Source organism: Hippocampus zosterae, chromosome 2 (genome assembly GCF_025434085.1).
Source record: "Hippocampus zosterae strain Florida chromosome 2, ASM2543408v3, whole genome shotgun sequence".
NCBI lineage: Eukaryota > Metazoa > Chordata > Actinopteri > Syngnathiformes > Syngnathidae > Hippocampus > Hippocampus zosterae.
The window spans coordinates 26246279-26264691 of NC_067452.1; the positions used below are offsets into that span (position 1 = coordinate 26246279).

The 18413-nt window shown below is 44.8% G+C and overlaps 1 protein-coding gene across 1 annotated transcript in view; it reads right to left on the reverse strand.

The window, feature by feature from the left end:
* The window catches only part of LOC127595911 (uncharacterized), a 249950-nt gene extending 232026 nt beyond the window's left edge, over window positions 1-17924 (reverse strand). Inside the window, exon 1 of the mRNA XM_052057907.1 lies at window positions 17582-17924. The gene's annotated coding sequence lies outside the window, so the exon portion shown is untranslated. The remainder of the gene's footprint in view (window positions 1-17581) is intronic.
* Between the last annotated feature and the right edge of the window lie 489 nt (window positions 17925-18413).

Genomic DNA, 18413 nt, shown 5'->3' on the forward strand with positions numbered 1-18413 from the left:
GATTTATTAAACAATATCTCACCAGTGTTTGACTTTGTGTCAACACTCCAAACTCTGTGGCGACGCTGGAGCTGATATGTTGCTGTTGCTGGTTTTAATCATTATGGGATACTTTTCACTTCCTGCCTGAAAAGTGAAACAGCTTCGGAATGTCATTCTCTGAAAAGAAAACAAAAAAGATCCACAGAGGAAGTCCTCCCACAGTCCTCTGCTCTCCATTCACACACTCTCATATATTCTCACACCCACACACGTACGCACGTGCATGCACACACACACACACACACACACACACAGACACACACACGTATACACACAGCCAGGGCTGCAACAGGGCTTGCTGGGAATCATCAGAAGCCTATGGAGGGAGGCGGACAAGCTTTTCCCACATTTAGACTCCGTGGATGCTTCAGATGTCAAACTAAAAATAGAGCCAGTGTGGAATCAACTGCGTTCCATTTTTACCTTCAAATACAAGAGTTATGAGCATCCTGGCGTTATAAAGCCTGGACAGCATCTTAGAAGCCTTCTCAAGGCATCAATGTGCCAAATAAAAGTTAAATAGTGTCGAAGCCAAGGAGATGTCATTCAACAATAGTGATACAAGAATACAACAATAACTTTTACGCAAATGTTTTCGTGTTGGTTGGCATAGTCTAAATGAAACATGCATTTTGGATATAAACAAAGTTGGAAGGTAAATACAGGAATGTAGACAGCAGAGCGCCATGTACTGGGGAAATCAGACAGACTATCCAAGCATGATCGGATCAGCCGTGATGCCACATATTCTTCATCTGCTGGGAACACAACATTGTCCAACAGGGTCACCGTCTTTAAATAATCTCATCCCGCCTTTTGTTCCTCCATTGCCCAAGTCGGTTTCTCTTCCTGGCGTGCAGTGCTTTGTGATTTAGTGCAAGCAGGCAGTCAAAAGGGCACGTTTTTGTTTGCACATGGTGCAAAGTAGATGAATACGGGCCGAGCTGTAACGTGACATGGCTGTAGCATTGATACGGACTGCATGAGCCTGTAGAAAGTTATCAGTGTCATCATTTAGTCATGTCTGGATGTTGGCACCGCTTAGAACTGCTCACGTTCGTCTCAGGAAAAAAAAATGCTCGTGATGTGGCGACATCACTGTGTTTTGTCCAACAAAGTGACGGGGCAAGATCTCTTTCTTCAAAGTTATGCTTGTGTTTATCACAACCTCCAGTGACCTCTGGTTTTACCTGTGGGTGTCAAGAACGCCCCCACCTTCGCCTTCCATTTCCATGTGCGCCCAAGCCAAGCAAAGGTCCCCGAAGTAACCACTTTCTCTGATTGCCTTTGTCGCGGAGCACCTTCCTCCTCATCCTCGCCGGCGTGATACGAGCTGATGCTGCGCTCATGTGTTTGCTCATTCCGTGCACAAACCCTCTAAATCACATTTATGGAGTTCAACACGTCACCTCGGTGCAAAGAGACACCAGAGCGCATTAAGTCTCGCCTGGGGGGGTGACAGGCCGTGCTTACGGGTCACTGAGGATTACAGAAGGAACCATCATTTAGTTTTTATTCTATTCTAGGTCCAACTACATTAACGTGTCTTGCGATTCCTGGTTGGCCCTCCCTCAAACCCAATATAATATTGTGCATGGTGAAGTGCAAACACCATGGTCATCAACTCAAAAGCAGAGTCAAACCGGTTTGACGTGATCAAATCATCATCATTATATCCTTGTCGCACAGTCACAACATCAATTTACACTCCGGGCCCAGAATCGGGCCTATCAATCCTGGCATGAAGAGCTTGTCACGCCTAAAACACGTTCCATTGAGCATCCCAAACACTGGCAGCATGTTTCGTCACCAGAATGCAGAAATACGCTTCATCATCGTCTTGTGACACCTTTGTGCCTCTTTGTTATAAATTCCAAACATGATCCGAGGCTGCGCGTTGAGATTTGGAGACCTCGTTGATGTCTTTCTTGACACACGGTAGTAGCGGCAGCGTTTGGAGCGCTGAGCGAGCCGTAAAGTGCTGTAATCTCCTGATGTGCGATGACAGGTGCTCTCACAGCAAAGCCTTTACATGCTGTACCTGCAGCGCTGCTTGCTTTAATGGAACATCGGTAAGCTGTCGACTCTGCTAACGGGCCCATTTATGTCGAACACACGCACACACCGTTTTAATAACTACAATCCAATCCGGTTCTTTTCTTGTCATTCCGTGTCATGGCATGGTTCTTCTAAACCGGTGGTTTTTAACCTTGTTAGAGGTAGCAAACCCAACCAGTTCATATGCACGTTCACCGAACCCTTCATTAGTGAAAAATAAAACTATGATTTTTTTTTTTTACAAATTCAAGAAAAAATTACATGGTTTAGTTTTTTTTAAATTGTATGACGTACTATCACGACAGTCACTCGGTGACAACTGAGCGAAATTTCCCGCAGCACTGATTGGACAAGGAATGTCATGTGATCATCTGCAGCCAGCAATGGCCAAGCGGGCGCGTCATAACTAATTGACATCTTGAGTCGGCTGGGTCTTAACCTCCATGGCAGGGGCTCCGTCGAATCCCTGAGAGCGATTCACCGAACCGCTACGGTTTGATCGAACCCAAGTTAGGAAGCACTGTTTGAAAGTGTCGATGAATAATTTTAATGATTGAGGTTAAATTACAAAATGACCTAAAATGTTATGCCTGAATATTTAGCTTATGATACAGCAACAATGTTACTTTTAATTGCTGGCTCAGGAATAAATACAATATATCCAGTGTAAATTAAGCATCTTTTTGAAAACATCAAATTGTGTAGAGGTGGGTAGCAGAGCAAATGAAAAAAAAACAAAAACACTCAAGAGTGCTGTTAATTTATAATGTCTGTTTTATACATATATATATATATATATATATATATATATATATATATATATATATATATATATATATTTGATTGGCTGGCAACCGATTCAGGGTGTCCCCCGCCTACTGCCTAAAGACAGCTGGGATAGGCTCCAGCACCCCCCGCGACCCTAGTGAGGATCAAGCGGTCCAGAAGACGAATGAATGAATGAATACATATATATATATATCCGAGTTCACGTTTCTGGAGTCCAATTCAATTCTGTCTAAAACTTGCACATGTGCCGTCAGCTCTCCTTTCATTCACGACGGGAGTTGCAACACTCTCACTGTTTCCACCATTTTTTAGTCACCTGATAAAGACATTATAACTGGGCAGTGAAATATTCGGGGAACGATCAGCACACATTTGTTATTGCATTTCAAGTTCATCCTGAAAATGAACTATGTCGTCAGTCTGTTGTGACACTTGCTCCCAAGTTGCAACAGAACACTGCTGCCACATCCACTTGCTAATGATTGCTTTTTCTTCCTGAACCAAATTTAAAGAAGAAGGATCCACCTTGCACCTTCCTCTCACCTAATCCTTCTCAAGTATGTCAGATCGTGAAAACTGTTGACAGCCCTGACACGTTTGCTAAGGAGTGCAGAGTTCATTAGCGAAGCCATCGCTTGGTCCTTAAAGGTCGCGAGTGATGCACTCCTGAGACTGAAGAGAAGTTGAGGTGTGAAACATTTGCAGAGGTGTTCATGTAGGGTAGCGACGACATCTGGAAGGCGGAAGTGTTTGTCTGCCATGTGCAGTTTCCTGATAGCAATTCAGGAGAGCTCTTTCCAACTCTTTTAAGGCCATATTTTCACACAAGACATGCGAGGTCACCGAGCTTCTTCGTTATGAACAAGGTCCTTACATGCACTTTCAGAACATACTTTTCTAATTATATGGCAGTAAATTCTCTCTTTGTGGACTATATTTAGTGCGCTGACATGTGAATCCTCCTTGCTTTTTGAACATTTATGTTCTCCAAAATATGCCATTGGATGCAGCTTGAAGAGCCATGATTTCAATCGCTGTGGATGCTGTAGCTATCTGGCAGCGGAAATCAGTTGTGATGACTGGAACATGGCCAAACAAACAGGACAGACCCCAACAAATACACTTCTCAAGACTATTTGGATGTGCTTGAAAGCACCAGCTGATTGTTCTCAACCTCCCTCTCAGGAAGTTGGTGACAACCTTCTCATTCGGTCACTGTGAACTTCCGCATTGGTCATTAGCTGGGTCGTAGCGTACACTCATGTTCGGCAAGGTCTTTCAAGTGACCCGCTCATTTTAATTCAGCAGTTGGAGCAAATTTGAATTATTTGTGATTTGTTCTTTTTTTTGACAACGCTGGCCTGCCAAAATGTTCTGGAATTTTTAGAATGTTATCTCGATTGTTCTGATTTTTTTTTTTTTTTTTTAATAATCACCGTTACCCAGGGCTTTAATTTTCCCTCTGTGTGTGGTACTTGGCAGACCGGGAGCACACCAGCCCCAGTGGTTCCTGATTCGGGAAGAGAGTTCTGCTCATGTGTAAGTCTGTCTTTACGCCAAACCGAAGCACATTACCGCGACGTACATATGAAGTGTCAATGGTCAATGGCAGCTGCCCACCTTTCACAATGCACAAGTCGATAACACTGTGTGTATGTCTGCGCAGGGCCATAGCTAGTCATTTGGGGTGAACCCCCCCCCACAAACCTCCTGTCGCACCCCTCTGCACTTTTGACTTTTAGTGTAAATAATGAGAACATTAATCAACATTTAACAAACTTTACCATTTTAAATGTCTCCTCTAAATGTGTCTTCATTTTAGTTTGAACTCTTCTTTATTCATAGTTAGGCTGTCTAAGATCATAAATGCAAAGGTGTGAATCTACTGTATTGTAGCACAAGGGCGGTTTAAGCCTTTTTGTTTGTTTGTTTGTTTGTTTAATGCCGGTGTTTTAATACAATAAAGACAAAGTTTAAATTGATATATGTTTGAAGCCAGTCGTTTGGCTGCTATAAAGTGCAATGTATTGAGTCAAGATACGCGATTTATGGTACAGGATTTTTCTGTAGGATACTTGAATACTGCAATATCAAAGAGCTGCAGACCAACATTCGACCGCCCCATTATCTTGTCTTTTTTTATTGTTATATAAAACCATTGTCCCTGTAGTTAAACTGCAAAAAATATTGCTCATCAAACTTATTAACTTGCTCTTCAAATGAAGTCATTGACGAGCAAAATTCCTCCTCAAAGAAAAAACTCATTTTCAAGCAAGAACCGAGCAACAAAAGTTATAGCTGCGGGACGGCGTCAAGATGTTGCTTATTGTGTGTATTTCATAGCCCGTCAGTCACAAAGTGCTTTCTTCTATGTTGGTAATTTTGTGGTGTTTGTTTGAGAGAAATGAAAAGAAAAAGGTGGGCTTGATTAAGTCAATATAAAGCAGTATCTGGCCAGTCTCTGCAAGCATTTCTGTCATGCAGATGAATCCATGCTCATTTGAAGGGTGGAAAAGCTCCTCGTCTTATGAGCTAATAAAGCAGTTTTACAGGCTCCGACTCTTTAAATCAGGGTGAGGCAGCAGATTTTACTGACTCCGACGCCTCCATCATTACACTGGCAAATGTCACATTGTGATTAAAAGGCCCGCGTTGGCCCACAGAATTGAAGATAAAGCATCTGACGTGCCCGCCGAGACACAAGAATGCAGCTCCGCTAAAGAGCAGAACAATGGTCCGTTCCCACAGCGTTCCCTCGTCCTGTTAAACATCAGAAAGTTGTCATCGACGTTTCACAGATATAAATCAGCGCCAGGATCAGAGAAGAGCGGCCGCAAGGCAGATCTAGAATCTAACACTTGAGTCTTGGCGGTTCTGGCAGCCGCGGGCCGTGGCGGCGAGCTCCAGGCGTCAAGGCGCCACCTCAAACTCTCTGCTGTGGTCGGCTGCAGTCTCTCCCCACATGGCACTCATTTCTGGCTTTGGAGCTGCAGCGTGAGAGCGCTCGTCCGCCGTTCCAGCGGTGAGGAGATGCCTGAACAATTACGGCTGTAATTCGGGGCGGGAGGATCTCCGAGGTGACGGGGCCCAGCCGAACGGGCCCGCTGATCAAATGACGAGGACAGGGCGCCGCCACGAAGAAAATGAATAATTTACAGCTGGTGCAGAACTTCTGTGGATGTGCTGCGCAAACAGCATGAAAGCAAGAAGAGAAGAAGAGGGCGGAGCTAAAGATCAATCCATTCCACCAAAAGAAGAGAAGCGACTCACACCCGCTTGTATCGTGGGCTTCAAAAAGAGCTTTGTCTTTTTATTTGTTTCGTATTTGGGAGTCAAAATCTGGCCGTTAAAGCAATTTTCTGCAGAAGCAGACAAAACGTCTTGTGATGATAGCTTGCGTTTCATTTGTTTGTGCTCCACTGACCAAACATCACAGGCGCTATGTGTCAGCAGAGGTGCTGCCATCGGGTCGTTTGGGCTGACTGGGAGCCAGAGAAGGAAGTGTGACGTTAAATTGGAGCAAATTTATGCATCTTTTGTTTCCACTGCAACTGCAAACTTTCCCTCAACCACGTGAAACCTCATTGTTCCTCTGCTGCACAACTTTGATGTCGACCCACTTCCTCCGAGCAGCCGAGATGCAGGCCGACGTGTCACCGCGCGCTCGCTGGACAGTGCGACGGGCGTGACCGCAAACTGGCCAATTATTTGGAGCGGCCCGCTGGTTCTACCTTAAATAAACAAGACAGTGAAGCCCGCCTGGCATTAGAGCAATGTTTCACACGTTTGTCCGTCCAGGCTGACAGTCAAGACACTTTGGAAGGGGATTTTGCATGCCTGTGACAGGCACAGCTCCAGAAACCACTTGCGAACTTGTGAACAGACACAATGGACCCAAACTACTATTAGCACCTGTGACCTTTTTATTTTGAGCAAAGGAGGAGGGAGCAGTGGCCTATTTCTTTGGAGAATAACCTCTTTATTTGCAATTAATCCTCACTCCTCGCAGCGCTTCCTTCAATTTAGCAGAGGAAGATGTCGAAGGCAAGAGTTACTTAACCCCGGGGCCTTTGAAAGAGACTCAACCTCATTTTGTGCGCCCGTTGGAGGCGGCCCGGATTGAATCATTAGCGGAGCAGTCTGCTTCTCCTGGCGACCGCCCGAATCTCACCTGATAGGGCAGCTTTGATTTCGGCGAAACCATGATTGATGCGAGTTTTACGATGTGATGTGATGTGGGAGCTACCTGTGTTTGTGCGTTAGAGCGCCTCCCGTTATCGTAAATCTATTGCTGCTGATATTGTAAATTTGAAGAATCCCTGCATAGTGCAGGCGTGTCCAAGTTTCTTCTTTCAAGGGCCGCATACAGAAGAATTGAGGGCACGCTAAAACCAATCCTAAAACCAATCGTATTATAGTTGAGTTGACTTTTTTGTTCTCTTTACTTTTGACACCTGATAATGGTGATGAGGCAAACAGGGAGTTTTCATGATTTTTGAGGTGGCTCAAATCTTTGTGTCCCACTAGAATGGATCCACCCCTGCCCTGAGCAGATGTCCACTTTCAGAGACAAAGCACGACGAATCGGTAATAAGATGACAATTTTTAAAGCAATATTAATTTGAGAAACGTAATCATAAATGTGATATGTTCACAAATCAGACAAATCAGTGTCACAGACAGCAGAAAGTGGTGGAAAACAATGTTTGGTTAATTCAGGAGAGAAAGTGTACTATTTTAGGTGCAACTAGTTTATTTACACATCTTTGGAACCACGGTAAGTCAAATTTACTAGTAGAGATAGGGTGTGGGTACCACGAACCACCCTCCTCCCCACACACACACACGCACACACACACACACACACACACACACACACACACACACACACTTTTCCAACACCCACAGTTGCAGGCCGTGCCAGAAGTTACTCTTCTATATTCTGAGGGTCGCTAGAAAACAGACGATGAGACGCAAATGCCCCCTTGGGCCATAGTTTGGACACCACTGCTCTAGCTCGTGAGGCACTTGAACACCACGACTGTTTTATTCGGATGTGATGATTATTGTAATTCAATGAACTCTAAATTGATTGGTTAAGGGAAAGGCATGTGATTGGTCACAGCCTGCACACTGCGGCCGGGGGGCGCGGTTCCGGATAATCTGCGTGGCCACTGTGTGCCAGTCTGGCACAGCATCACAACCATGAGTTCCCGTGTGCCCCTGAGAAAATAGATGAGGTGGATATCTTGAGGGAACGTCACCAATGCGTCTCACTCTGCCACATTCTCTCCGTCGCACTAAAATATTCAGCAGCATCCTGCAGCAGCCATATGTCCCCCTTTATTGTTGCTGATATAAAGAGCAGCAATTATTTGATTCCACACTTATGAAAACATGTACGTTATTGAGAAAATAAGCAAGTTAAGCTTTAATTGGCGCCATTTGTCACGCCCGCTGGCAAGGTACTTACCTCTTTGGCACCTTTTCCCTCTCGTACGATTGCACATTAGTATACTTGAATGGAGATGGAAATTTTGTTGGGCTGCATTCCGCCGTAATTGGGATGCCTGGTGTGTACCTGCAAACTGGCAAACATTTCACAAAACAAACGCGTTATGTATTTGATTCTAATGCGCTTTATCGCCTGCAGTGTTAACTCCCCTAATGTGGAACAATCCTCTCAATTAATGTGATAAATTCTGAAGTTTGTTCTCCGCAGGAGAGGCTGTGTGCAAATGCAGGAAGAGCGTGGGAGTGGATTCATCTGCTGCCAATGAGAAGACACAATAACGACGCATAGATTTCACTCGGACCACTTGGCAGGTAAATACATTGAAAACCTTTTTCTTAGGCTTTCCCAGCATCGTGACATCGGTGTGTTTTTATTAACAAAACAAAAAAAAAAACAGCCCTATGTAGTTGTTTTTGTTTGGATGTATTTGGAGCTGCAATCACCAAAGGTGAGTGTTTTAAATGCTGTTAAGTGAGATAAAACTGTTCTTTCAAAGTGTTACTGCCATTTCGTAATGTGAATCCTTCCTTTCATTATCCGACCCAACTACAAAAAATATATATTGGTACTAAAATATTATTCCATTGTTCACTTTACAGCGAAAGTCAACATACTTTTGTCTCATGACTCTTTCACTGATCCCATGGCAACAATGTGTCAATTCAATTACCGCGATAAGCGCGATGAAATTCCAATATCAAATGTGGATTTGCAAGGCTACTGTTTGGGTTGTTATTGTGCTACTCATGTGAATTAGTTGGTGCACGCAAGTTTAATGTCAATTTGTAGGCCTATGAAACATGCCTTAAAACTGACATACAATGGGAAAACATCTGTATTTGCAACTCTGTATGCTATTGGGAATTTCTCCGTTGTGAGACAAAGGTTTTCTTACATTCTTATATTTATTGTAAAAAACAAAGTCAGACTCCCCCACCCCCCATTTTTGTAACAATTTTCTGCTCTGACAAAAAATGGTGTGATGTATTTACTCTTTTTTTCATAAAGTGGTTGTATTGATTTCTTTAGCTCTGCTTGATACTTTACACATTGTCTCACAGTTGTGTTGTGTTATACTGGAGACAAATTCCTTGTGTGTACTACATACTTGACCACTAAAGATGATTCAGATTCTGATTCTGATTCTGAAGTGGTTGTTCAAAATGTGAATCACAAGGATTTTATTTCGTGCAAGCACTTGACCAAATAAAAGTACATTTAACCCAAAAAATGTCAGTCTATAATACATATGATATTTAATGGATTGCAGTGTCTCTCTCTATTTGAGATGCTGTTTGCCAAATGCCGATAAATCTCATTTATTCATGTATTTATTTGTTCTTTAAGTTCAGTGTTGTGTGCGCTCTTTGTTGCAGCTGCGGTTGTTGTTGAAGTACTCTACATGTCAAAATGAGTTGAGTGAAGACAAGAGAATAATTACTGTCGGCCATAAAAACACCCAAAGGAACATCAAACTAGTTATCCACTGAACTAAGCTTCCACAGTGAAAGACAGAAGGCTGTTTTGTGCTTCGGCGGGAGTCCTGCCTACATACACGCTCATTCGCTCAGACCGCCAGCCCAGTCTTACAATTCTGATTATAAATATAACATTACGGCTGTTAAATTAGTAACTGACAGTAGCGTATAGATAAGAAGGCTCACCCCATGCCCACTTTGACTCACAAACGTTTCTCTCAACTCAACACAAATAGTGTGATGAATTTAGTCCATTTTATTTCAATGGTTGCACACAAGAAAATCATCTCGATCCAGATAAACTTTAAGATGATTTTCTTGTTGCGCAACCACTTGATGAAACAAACCTTAGTAGATTCAACAAAAACGTTGTGTTTTTGTTTGTTTTTGTTTTTTTTTGTACATTCAAAACCAGTGCAATCCATAAAACATTACAAAGAAAAATCACACGACATATCTCCGACCACCGGTTCAATTGGCTTCACTGCATGGATCCAGCGGTTCCAGGTCAATAAACTCTGAAGGCGATTAGAACCAGTGGCCTACAAAGCGGCGGACTTTCCCACCAGCGAATTCTCTCGGCAGCCAGTACAGCGGAGGTTAGTCCCGCCTTTTGCTGTACAGTTACATTGCTGATTGTTTTCCACCGGACTTCACAGTTACAGTAATTTTTCGATTCTAATCCTCAGAATTTTTGTACAGTACATCCACATCCAGGTACAGTACGTTGTACATGTGCGTGATTAGTGGTTGACTATATTTAAAGGGTACTGCAATATTGTAAGATGATTGGGGGAGTTTGCGATGTTATTCAGGTGCTTTAGAATCACAGTCTGTGGCATATGTATGCCGACTTATGTTTTCAACTATTAATGCAAGAATTCATCATGCCTTTGAGGAGAGCGTCAATCATTTGCGGAAATTTGCTATTTGTGGTTGGGCTGATTCACTATCCGCAGTGAATAGCGGGGATCCACTCCAAATTTTTCATGTCAATAAAAGACAAGACTTGTGTAAACAGCTGCGGCACAGCAGCAACACATGCGCATATGCCTGTACCCCCCCCCCCCCCACCCCCCATACACACACACACTCAGGTTGCAAAGTAACCCATCCAGGATAAAATAGCCTCCTTCCTTTGATGAGCCGCTTTGAAATGTGTGATTATGTGAAAGCACTGTGAGTATGTGGTCAAAGCTGAACATTTACTCTGCGATTGAGCGTAGAGGCGGCTCGTGGAAGGGGGAGCGGAGCGGGCTGAAGAAAATGGGAGCGGGAATGAGAGATAAAGTCAGGGCAGAAGAAGGAGGAGGGACTATTACATAGCGAGAGTGAGCCCTCTTTGTGCAGACATTGTGACGCCAGATGGCTTCTTCTAATAAATATTCAACCTTAACTCAGTTCCCATGTAACTTCTCCTTCTCCTGCTTTTTTGTACTTCTGCCAGCACACCCACACGGTTCTGGGCCAGCGCAATGATTACAGTAAAGCAAACAGAGAGCGAGCGAGGAGGGGGGTGAGGGGGCTGTTTGACAGAGGAAACGGGCAGACAGAGTCCTGTATACAGAGAGATAGGGTGCGATGAAAGTTGACGGTTTGCTTTCTTTTTGTGAGTGTATGTGTGTGTGTGGTTGCAGTCCGGGTATGCGTGCCCAAAGGTGGAGGTCATCTGTGGTCGCTAAGGGAGCATGGAGAGGGAGCGGTGATGTTCATGGGGAAGATTTGTTTACCTCGTGCGGAGGACCATCGTCACCATAACCAACCAAGCCCTTTTCAATTTAGCTGGAAACATTCAAATGAAGCTCTCCCTAACCAGTGATTTTCCTCCAGGTTCTGTGGTTCCCCATGCAGCAAGCGACGCATTGTGACTTTCTTCTCTTGTACTGTCCTCAAAACAAAATAGCTAGTCGTCACTTATCACCCATTTTACTATCACCAATCAGCTGCATAGCTTGTGTTTAAAAACCAAAGCCACTCCTCGATTGACCTGGGATGCCGAAGGTCTTCATTTCAAATGTTGGTGTGCCGCCTCCTATGCTCGTAATGGCCTTCATTAGTGTGCAGAGAATTTGACAAACAGCAAATCTTTGACAGGAGTTTGTTTTGGCACATTCCTCTTGATGTGAAAATGATTGCATTAAAAAGCGACAACGCCTCACGTGCGATCTCTCTTTTTGGGGTGACAGACGAGTTGAAATGTGCATCATTAGCATCTGCACTGCATTAAAACCTTGAAATCACTCACCATCCTGGATCTTTCGATATGCACTGCTATAACACCCCCCCCCCAACTAACAACCATGACTAATTTAGGGCGCTTTCCCACAAGCACCCACCAGTCAGTTTCAATCAAAACTCCTGTTTGTCCAAAGACCCCCAGCTACCCACTCCCCTGCAATGCCCCCCTCCTTCTCCATAGTGTCATTCATTTTCGCAGGTAGAATACAGTAATCAAACTTGGCTGTGGACCAAATCAGCCTTCTTGAGAAGCGATTGTGTTCCAGAATGTGTTTCACCCGAGAAAATATTGTCTTTATACAGTTTGAAAAACAATGACATAAAAAAACTTCTGCGTGGTTTGGTTGTTTTGTGGAAGCATGCGTTCAGATTTGACACTGAATGGCATAACAGTGATGTAACTACCGATATGATCTGTGACTCATCAGCGCTATCGCAGATGCTAAACTTGTTCAAGTTTTATTTATTTTGCTTTGACTTTACTCCACATGAAATAGAAATCAAACTTGAGGGACCTGGCAAAGTTTATACATCCATCCAGACCAGAGAACACAAACTGCGTTGTGATGGCACCTTACAAATGCATCATGCATCCCACATTTGCTGACACTGTACACATATTGTGGAATGGCTCACCGGATGGAGACCAACTCAGTTGGACGTGCGGTCATCTGTGTGACGCTAACATGGGACCCGGTTGGGTTCACATTCTTGCTGCTTTACCTGAAGCCGAGCAGGTTCGAGCTCGGAGAGGTTTGGGGTTGCGTGCTCATTGAGCCAATGAGAGCCTGGATAAACTCCGCATGAACAATGAGGAAGTGGGGAAAAAAGGATTTGATGCTGATAATGCCCATGCTGAGCCCCATTAGGATGGAGGTATTATCCCCTGGTTGACTTTGGCTATGAGAATGCCCCTCCCCCATCCCAAGCCCTTGCTTTGCTGTTTCCCACTCATAACAGACCTGTTGGCCATAGAGGTTTATCAGGCTCGCACATCTAAACAGGACAGGGGCCCTGACCAACTGAGGCCCTTGTTCACAGGAAGAAGCCTAAGTCTCTATGGATTAGGCAGCAAGTTGCCATTTGGACAGCTGCTGGCTTGTGAAAGCTCACAACGCAAAATTCCAGGTTCCTCCAATAAAGATTCACGGTGAGAACTGCTTGTTCAACAACATTGTTTACGTGTGTCTTCCATGTCAAAAAATGCAAACGAAGGACACAATCGAATGAATTAAAGGTGGTGTGTTGTTGGCACATAAACAGATGGCTATGAAGATCTTAATAACCTGAGAGCCACACAAGCAGTACTGATAAAAGCAAGCTCAAGAAGGTCACGACTCTGATGGCGGAGTGGATCCTCCAGCATGAAGCATGCTTCAGTGCCGCTAATGGCATGTCTCTGTGATCAAGTTTGAGATGGTGGAGCAGATTCTGTTTCCCGTGAGAGACAGCACACATGATCAGCTGATGTCGCCTTTATATCTTCCCTTGTCGTCTGGACTGCAAAATGTGTTTCTATGAGCAGCAAAAGCTAATCCTTGTGCATGTCAAGCAGGCACTAATGTATTAATTTATTACGAGTCTGTGGCAGTTGTTGTGGGCGGAGCTTGTCTTCCTCCCAACATCTGAGCAATTTCCTGAAGGCGGGAGAAAAAGACTCATGGTGTTCTGGTCCAAATCATGTTTACTTACAGATGTGAGGCTGACTCAACACAGCTGATTAACTTGCTTAAAAACTGGTAAAAATGTCTGACTAAGAAGTGACCTCAAGTCCACATGCACACTCCACAAAGAATGTGAATGCAGTCGGCACTTTATGGCAACAACAATAAGTTCACTTACAGAATCCAATAACCAGCACTGATGCCGAAAATTAAAGACAGTGACGGTCTGACACGCTGACATGCGTCATAGTTTGCAGTGGTGTGCACTGCATCATATTGAGGGTTCTCTCTTGGAATCAATTCAGATTTTTAAACTATATTTTATATGTTTGAAAACATCTCATATTGTGACGCAATAACAACTGTACAGTATATATGAGGCGCAAGGATGTGCTGAGCCGGCTCGGGAATGTGCCGAAAAGTAATCGTCAATAGGGTAGGTGGGGGTGTTGAGTTTGGGGTGGTTGATGGTTGGCCGGCATGCTCTGAAAAGTTATCTTTGGCGGACTGCCTTGCACGAAACATTATCATTTACAGGTCGGATGGGCGGTGGGGGGCCATTGCTGGCAGCTATGATGGCAAGCACCGGACTATAAATACACCGGCCGTTCCGGAAATCTCAGATATTTTCTCAAAATTCCCAATGGCCACCTCGCCCGCCCCTGATAATGTAGGTGACCAAGCTTCATCTCAAAAAGGACACCACACCATTCCCAATTCCCTTACAGTTTTAATAGTGTGACAGTGGGTGCACCCTATCGTTTGAAGCATATATTGACACGCCTACCCTAATACTCAACACTAAGGTGACGCTGCAGGTGACACTTACCCCACTCCATTCAGGAAGTCCTAAAAACATGACAGCTTATTTTATGCAAAGGTGAATAACTGTAATGCAGAGTCCGCTCTCTGTTCTGCGCAATCCCACAGCCACATAGTTAGCAGTACCTTATTAGCAGCAACGCAGTAAGTGATGCAGCAAAGCCTCTGAGCACATTTTGGAGAAAAGAAATATAATTACATCCGTAATCGTTCATGTCGTTCGCACAGCAATTTTACTCCTCAATGCCTTGTTTTAAGGAGAAATTCCTAGTAACAAAAATGATCCGTGTGCTCCAGGTGCCGGAGAGTTCAGTTGCTTGCCACTCATCCTTGCCTGCAGCCCTGCAATGCTTTCTCACTCTCTCTTATTAGCAGTTCATAATTCCTTCTCATTCAAGCAAATTAGAGAAACTTGACCGTGCTAGCCGAGTCCGGCGCGGAGCTGCAGGCAGCGAGGAGGCTAAATGGCAGAAATTCCCCCTGGAGTAACAAGCGCATGAAGCACAACATTATGTCCACCACAAAAGCAGCTCTGTAGGTTTGATCCCCTTTAATTTAATTAGCCCGAGAGGTAGTGCATTAATTTGCCAGGAATTCTTCTGAAGCAGAAAGCCGCCCCTGGTGCATGTAGGCAAGTAAGAAACCTCTGTATTGCTTTTGTGCGGTTGAAGATGGCGGCAGTTTCCTCCCATTTCCACGGGCCGTTCAATGAGATCATAATCTCCGCAGAGTATGCTTTGTATACTCGGTGCGTACCTGAAGACCTGCTTTCACCATACTATACCTACCCTGATTTTATTATTTTTTTTAAATTTACTCAATTTTATTTCATCAAGTTGCTCCACAAGTACAATTATCTGGATCCACATAGATTTTTTTCACGTTCCAGTTCGAGCGTGGTTATTTTTTTTTCCCCTCTCCCTACCCAGCGTTTTTCCTCTCTGAATTGTAATTTCCCCATTGCGGGACAAATAAAGGATATCTTAAAAATGTATCTGGACCCTGATAATTTTATTTTGTGCAACCACTTGGCAAAATAAAATAGAGTAAATTCAACACACCATTTTTTCACTTTAGTATTTAAATTCTATGCGACTGGATTACTAAAACATGATCCACATTGTTACAGAGAAATGTGGTCCATGATAGAAGGGGGCTTGGAATTAGTACGGTAGTTTCCTCTGGTGGTTAGTATATTTTTGGGCTAAAATAAAAAACTATATAATTACAGTATATATATATATATATATATATATATATAAAATCATCATCTCACCCCTCGGGTGGTGTCCGTCCCTCATTCAGCTCGGGTCCTCTACCAGAGGCCAGGAAGCTTGAGGGTTCTGCGCAGTATCCTTGCTGTTCCCAGCACTGCACATTTCTGGACTGAGATGTCCGATGTTGTTCCCGGGATCTGTTGCAACCACTCATCTAGTTTGGGGGTCACTGCACCGAGTGCTCCGACCACCACAGGCACGACTGTCACCTTTACCTTCCAGGCTCTCTCCAGCTCTTCTCTGAGCCCTTGGTATTTCTCGAGTTTCTCATGTTCCTTCTTCCTGATGTTTCCATCACTAGGGACCGCTACATCCACTACAACGGCTTTCCTCTGCCCTTTATCTATGATCACGATATCTGGTTGGTTCGCCATTACCATCTTGTCAGTCTGGATCTGGAAGTCCCACAGGATCTTCGCTCTGTCATTCTCCACCACCTTCGGAGGTGTTTCCCATTTTGACCTTGGGGTTTCCAGTCCATACTCCGCACAGATGTTTTGGTAGACTATGCCAGCCACCTGGTTATGGCGTTCCATGTAGGCTTTCCCTGCCAGCATCTTACACCCTGCAGTTATGTGTTGGATCGTCTCAGGTGCCTCTTTGCACAACCTGCACCTTGGGTCTTGTCTGGTGTGGTATATCTGGGCCTCGATGGCTCTGGTGCTCAAGGCCTGTTCCTGAGCAGCCAGGATGAGTGCCTCTGTGCTGTCCTTCAGGCCAGCCCTCTCTAGCCACTGATAGGACTTCTTGAGATCAGCCACTTCAGTTATGGTCCGGTGGTACATCCCGTGTAGGGGCTTGTCCTCCCATGATGGTCCCTCTTCCAGCGCCTCATCTTCTGTTCCCCATTGTCTGAGACATTCTCTGAGTACGTCATCCGTTGGAGCCTTCTCCTTGATGTATTCATGGAGTTTGGATGTTTCATCCTGGACAGTGGCTCTCACACTCACTAGTCCCCGGCCTCCTTCCTTTCGGCTTGCGTACAGTCTCAGGGTGCTGGATTTGGGATGAAACCCTCCATGCATGGTTAGGAGCTTTCGGGTCTTAACGTCCGTGGTCTGAATCTCTTCCTTTGGCCACCTTATTATTCCTGCAGGGTATCTGATCACTGGCAGGGCATAGCTGTTTATTGCCCGGGTCTTATTCTTGCCATTGAGCTGGCTTCTTAGGACTTGCCTCACTCGCTGGAGGTATTTGGCCGTAGCCGCTTTCCTTGTTGCCAGTTCGAGGTTGCCATTGGCTTGTGGTATACCAAGGTACTTGTAGCTGTCCTCAATGTCTGCTATTGTTCCTTCAGGGAGTGAGACCCCATCAGTGCGGACTACTTTTCCTCTCTTAGTCACCATCCGACTACATTTCTCAAGCCCGAATGACATCCTGATGTCGCTGCTGTAGATCCTGGTTGTGTGGATCAGTGAATCTATTTCCCTTTCGCTCTTAGCATACAGCTTTATGTCATCCATGTAGAGGAGGTGACTGATTGTAGCTCCATTTCTGAGGCGGGTATCCATAGCCTGTCTTGGTGATTACTTGGCTTAGGGGGTTCAGTCCTATGCAGAACAGCAGTGGGGAGAGTGCATCACCTTGGTATATGCCACATTTGATGGACACTTGGGTAAGTGGCTTGCCATTGGCTTCAAGTGTGGTTTTCCACATTCTCATCGAGTTCGCAACGAAGGCTCTTAGGGTCCTGTTCACCTTATACAACTCCAAGCATTCAGTGATCCATGTATGTGGCATCGAGTCATAGGCTTTCTTGTAATCAATCCAGGCTGTGCACAGGTTGGTACGTCGGGACCTGCAGTCTTGTGCGACTGTTCTGTCAACCAGGAGCTGATGTTTGGCTCCTCTGGTATCTCTACCAATGCCCTTCTGTGCTTCGCTCATGTATTGATCCATGTGTCCACTTATCTTAGCCGCAATGATTCCTGACATGAGCTTCCATGTTGTGGAGAGACAGGTTATTGGCCGATAGTTGGATGGGGCTGCACCCTTCGAGGGATCCTTCATGATCAGGATCGTTCGCCCTTCGGTTAGCCATTCTGGGTGAGTCCCATCCTTCAGCAGCTGGTTCATTTGTACTGCTAGGCGCTCATGGAGTGCTGTGAGTTTCTTTAGCCAGTAGGTGTGGACCATGTCCGGGCCTGGTGCTGTCCAGTTCTTCATATCTGAGACTCGTTCCTGTATGTCTGCCACTGTTATGGTAACTGGGTTCTGTTCAGGGAGGTCGCTGTGCTCCTCTCTCAGGGTCACCAGCCATTGTGCACTGCTGTTATGTGCAACCTCCTTCTCCCATATGCCTTTCCAGTACCTTTCAGTTTCCAGTCTTGGTGGGTCAGCTCTGTTGTTAGGACCCTGCCACTGAGCGTACACTTTCGCAGGTTGTGTTGCGAACAGCCTGTTTATTCGTCTGGCCTCATTCTCTTTCGTGTACCGCTTTAGGCGACTGGACAAGGCTTGGAGCCTTTGTTTGGCAGTTTCGAGTGCTTCAGGTATGGTCATCTGGATGTACCTCTCGGGTATCGGCCTT